This window comes from Oxyura jamaicensis, chromosome 10 (assembly GCF_011077185.1).
Source record: "Oxyura jamaicensis isolate SHBP4307 breed ruddy duck chromosome 10, BPBGC_Ojam_1.0, whole genome shotgun sequence".
Classification (NCBI taxonomy): Eukaryota; Metazoa; Chordata; class Aves; order Anseriformes; family Anatidae; genus Oxyura; species Oxyura jamaicensis.
In genome coordinates, this window is record NC_048902.1 from 198,324 (window position 1) to 204,064 (window position 5,741).

The following is a 5,741-nucleotide window of genomic DNA, read 5'->3' on the forward strand; positions in this document are numbered from 1 at the left end:
GTGAAATTCTGTGGCCATGTAAGAGACAGGGAAATGTTCTGGTGTGTTCCATCATTCCCACAAAGCTTTCTCTTGTAATGTAGATGTAAGAGAACTGTGTGGATTTTTACTAGTGGACTGGGCTATCTAAGCAACAAGGAGAGTTGCTTGAGAACTATCTGAAGGATTTGGTCTCTACAAATTACAGCTTTGTAGAATCTTTGTATGGATTGGCTACATACACCTGTGACTTAATAAAGTGAACAATTTCACTTTCACTTATATATTGTCTGTTAGCTTTCCTGAATCATTTTCCTTTTTTACCTTAGTAGTTCTTCTCAAGTACAATTGGGAATCAAATCAAATCAAAACAAAACAAAACAAAACCCGCTGTTTCTTTTAATTTGAAAGTCTGTGTTACTTTCATCAAGTTGCGGTCTTGAAAGGAAATTCTTGTTTACCAAATCCATTTCTGGAGTGTTGCTCTGTTTGCAGTACAGTTTTTAGAAACAGAAATGTATCTGTGTTGTTGAAGACAATTGTCAGAGAAACATTTGCGTATAAAAAATTGCTTTTACAAAACCTAAAACCAGTGGAAACATCTGCATGACTTATGAATTCCAATGGTTTTGTTCTGGTATAATCATATTTCCTTTGCCCTTTGAACCTTATAGTGCTTTGCTAGCACATGTAAACAACAATATGAAACTGAGTAGAAAGTGATTATTTGTGGAACAGGTTCAATAAATCACCTCGGCTGTTGATTATAATAATACTTCTAGCCTGAGGTTGTTTTAATGGTAGTAATTTTTGAAGTCACTGAAGCTATTGTGGTCTTAATGCTTCTCTCCAAAAGAAGATAGAATGACTTGTTTTTTCCAATGAAAATAAAATAAAAGGGAGCAGCCTTAGTATTTTAGGTCTTCCTATTAATATCCTGTTCTGTGCTCTACCACATTGCTTTAGGCTTGCAGGACACTCTCACTTTTGTTTAATAATCTCTTGTTCTCACCTATGACTGCTGAGAAGCTTCTTGCTTTCCCAAATCCTCTCTGTTGCCTAATTTCCAGTGAGATTGATAGGAATTGGTTGTATAGGTAAGTTAGCTATCTTACACAATAATTTAGTGTCTTACACAAGAAATGAGTGTCCATGGTTTCCACATGTTCTCTTTCCTCTGGAGGTTGCATGTAGTGTTCCTGTCCTATGCAATACACAGCAACTCATTTAGACATATACAAGCTAGCCTTGTTAGCTAGCATGAAAACAGACAACAATCTGTCTGTGACAGAATGGTGTCCTGTACAGTAACAGAAATGTGAGACTGGGTAGAAACTCAGCCACATCCTCTTTGCTGACTAGATCCCTGTTGAGATTATGGCAATGTAAAACTAGTGTGGCCATATTTTTTAATGTATTAGCAGCACATATCAGACTTGTACCTCTTTTTTTTTTTTTTTTTTTTTTTTTTTTTTTAATGTAGGGAATAGGACATCGGCGGTGACTTGCTTAAAGTTATATGAGAAATCTGTAGCAGAACCAAGTTTCAAAGGCTGGTAGATGAATCATAACTCAGCAGCCACTAGCCAATTACTTGCTTTACGTCCATCAAAACTGGTGCTGTCCAAGGTAATAGTAAATGGTGTTTATGCATAGACAACCTGTTTTAACTGTGAAGGGAGTCTGTCCTGAGTTCTGACTAAATCTATAGCATGTAACATTATTATATATATATATATATATATATATATAAAGCAACATGTTTATAGTGGGAATGTGGGAATGAAGATAATACTGAATTAGTTAGAATAGGGAGGGTGATCCTTTCCCTGGAGTACTGCATCCATTTCTGAGCTCCCTAGGACAAAGGAGACATGGACCAAAGAGAGACAATGAAAGGTCAGATGATAAAGGGACTGGAGCATCTGAGGTAAGGGTGAGAGAGCTGGCACTCTTCAGCCTGGAGAAGACAAGGCTTCTGGAGTATTTTATCAATATTTATAAAAACTTGAAGGGAGTGTGCAAAGAAGCTGGCTCCAGGCTCTTTAATGGTGCCTGGTGTCAGGCAGTGGGCACAAACTGAAACACTGGATGTTCTGCCTTAACATCAGGAAGTACTTCCTTATTGTGTAGGTGACAGAGCAATGAAGCTCTCCTTGGGGTCTCCCTCCTTGGAGATCTTCAAAAGCCCTGTGGACATGGCTGTGGGCAACCTGCTGTAGTGGGGGCATTGGACCAGATGACCTCCAGAGGTGCCTTCCACAATGCCTCAACCATTCTGTGATTTTGTGATTCTGTGTTGGACTTCATTCTGAAAACACTCTAAACTTTATGTGACAAGCATATGCATCTTCATTCAAAGTAATCTTCTTTTCTAGTTACTGCTGAAGGAACATTATTCTCATCAGGAAGTAATTTCCTCTGAGCTGAGTTCTTTTTTCCCCCTGTGTTAAGAGTCAAACTTGTCAAGTGCTGGACCTCTTAGTAAAAGCGTTTCCTAACAAAACAAACCAATATTGGTAAACTAGGATCTGCCTTCTAAACAGAATTGAAGGAAATAGTCTTCTTTATTTAGGTCTGGAAAGTAAGCAGTTACAGAATTTCATTGTCTGGTATGAGATTTACAAGTTAGCTTTCCTCAGCCAGCTATTGCAAAGTTATTTACAGAGCTCAAGTTTTAATATTTGGCAGCTTTAATGCTATATGATTGATTGTTTGACAATTTTTATAATTAAATTCTGCAATTGTGTTTTATGTAAGACTGTTAATTTAAATGTACACTGCTAAAAAGCTTTTTCAGAAATTTTACTATCTGAATATCATTAAAGTTAATAGAATGTCATGTTAGAATATTTTCCCTTCTGAGTTTCTGGTTTAAAGACAGTCCTAATCTTCTACTAACTGCACAGAGAAATTAATTTTTTTCTCTTAATAAGTTCAGCTTCTTTCCTGTTTTGAATAAAAATCTAAATAACTGTTAACCTTTTAAAACTCATCTAGTGATGTAAACAGTTGAATGTTTGGTTCTTGTTAAATGTAAATATAAAAAGTATAGTAGTTATGTATGAGTATGTATCTCTGCTCTGATGAGGAGAGTTTCCCTGATTTTGTGAGAATCAGCTAACCTGCCACTTTCACTTTCTACATATGTTAAATATCATGAAATTTGTATGTTTAAAAAAAAAAATATCGAGGAGTTAAATTACATAGGCCTATGAAATGTTTAGACCACTCAAATACTGGTTGTTGAGTGTGAAATGCTGTTGTTTTCTTATTACTTCATTGATTTAATGTGAACTTAAATTTCGCTCCATCTTATTTATAAAGAGAATGCCTCTTTTCTTCAGAAAGTCATTTAAAATGTAGGCAAGTGTATTTCAATTATTACCAACTTGATTAATCATTTAATAATCTGATTATTGCAGATGACATGCATGATGTTAGTTTAAAGTACAGAAAAGTACAGATACAGAAAACTAAACGTGAGACTGTATTGAACCATATCACATCTTTTAAAGGTCATGGAAATTGTCCAGTTGTCATTATCTCGTTTCATGGAATGTGTTTACACCACTTTGCATACCTATAAAGGTATACAAATTATTATAGATCTACTACAAGGCAAATGTGTAATTATCTTCCTAACATGGAAAACATGTTTTATCTAGTTGCTCAAATAGGTTGAACTGTTCAATTCTATATGGCTATTTTAAGAAAAATAACTTTCATCTAGAATCATGGGCTTATTTGGGTTGGAAGGATGAGAGAGGTTGCTTGGTCAATCTCCTGCTCAAAGCGGGGCCCACACTGAATTCAGACCAATTTGCTTAATCTTTGTCCAGTTAGATCTTGAAAGCCTCCAAGGATAGAGATTCTGTGGTCTTCTGTAAGATTCCCCAAGTGAGATTAACTCATTTCTGTGCACAGAGTATTTATCAACACTAATGCAAAAGATAAGACATAAGAAAAAGCTTGTTAATTAAAATTCAGAGCCCATGTAATGGAACAGTTTCTGGGAAATGTGAATAGTTGTTGAAAGTAGCTAAATAGAATGGCTGTTTAAACCACAGGAGTTTTTATTTCAGTTCTGAACCCCAGTCTATTTATACTTGGTAATATCTGTAGTAAACAAACAAAAAAGCTAGATTAAAACCAAGGTATCTGTAGCAATAGCAAAGAAATTACAGTGAACCATGGCTTTTGTATCCCATTTTCTTTGTGTTTTCTTGAACTGTTAGTGTTATAAAGGTTAATACCAAATCATATCCCCAAAGGTATATCTGTTTCTTTTCATATGAATCATTTTACCTCCCATATGGTATACTGCGTGATGGAAATTGAGACTGGATCATAGTATAATGGATATGAAAGGCTTTTATGGGGATTTCTGACATCTATTTGAATAACTTCTTAAACTTTAGTAGAATCTCTCCTTTGTTTTATTCATCCTTATCTTTTAATAGTTTGCTGCTGTTGGTCATCGCTGTGAACATTCTCTCTTTTTAGCACTGGACTCTTTTTTATGGAGGCAGCTGAAAATTTATTTGCTTCTGTAAGAGATTTTCTAAGTTAAAAGTATTCTAAAAATTGATCGGGATGATCTGATCCAGCTTTTCTCTTCACCTTTTCCATGAGATACTGGAATAAAACAAACAAGGATATGTCCTAACCTTTAAGACTGTTTGTTCAAAAGTTGAAAGAAATTTATTAGTTTATTTGATAGTACAGTCTTGTGTCCAGTGAACAAGTAATAGATAAACTGGCAAAAGCATAGTGAAGCTTTACAGATGTAGCTGTGTTAACAATTTTTTTTTTCTGCACAGACTAGTTTATATCTACACTTTGATGTTTGATATTAGCAAGTCAAAAATCACAAATAATTTCCAAATCATGGTATCTGTTAAACAAGTGCTTGTTAAAAAGTATGTATTTGTTAAAGGGAATTGTTGCAGACAGTTTTGCTTGAGTGCAGTTACTAAGAAAGTGACTTGATATGTAGAAAAAACAAATGGTTGGCTCTTGTCACTTGTAATGAAAAGTAGAGTATGTAAATCCATTGGTAAGTGACTTGACTCCATCCCAGATTTGTAGTGATCACCCGGCAGCTGTTTTAGCTAAGTTTTGGTGATCTTTAAGCAGAAATTGCAGTGCCAAGAAAACTTGTAGGCAAACTGAACAGGATGAAATGATACAACTCATTAGTCATGTAGGGCTTAGCTGAACACTTTAATAGCTAGAAAAGTAAAATGTCTCTTCTTTATCAGGTCACATGGATCTTGGCTGAAGGTTCAGATCAGTTATATAGGCTCTTACATAGTTCTGTATTTGTGAGTATAGGTTCCACCATTCGAGGATTTATTCAGTACCTGTTGCAACTATTTTTTACCTAGTATAACTCTGAGCTTGCTATTAAATTCAATTAGCATGAGTGTGTGGTGAAGATTTTTCATGTTTTTGCATTGTTTCCTTTGAGATGTCCATTGTGCGATTTGCTGCAGGCTGTCATTTTTGTCTGCCATCCAATATATGCTGGCAAGAGGGTTGTGCACTAGACTTTGTTTCTGGTCACAGAAAAAAATTCATGCATCTCAGCTAGACCGTTTTGTTATTCCTTTAGAATTAAAAGCATATGAAACAGATGCAGCTTAATAAGTTTTTTTTTTCTCTCTTTTTTTATAAATAACATTTAAATAACTTAAAACAATAAAGTTCAAATACAACTTAAAATAAAGTTTAATGCTGTAACAACAGAAAAAGCATGT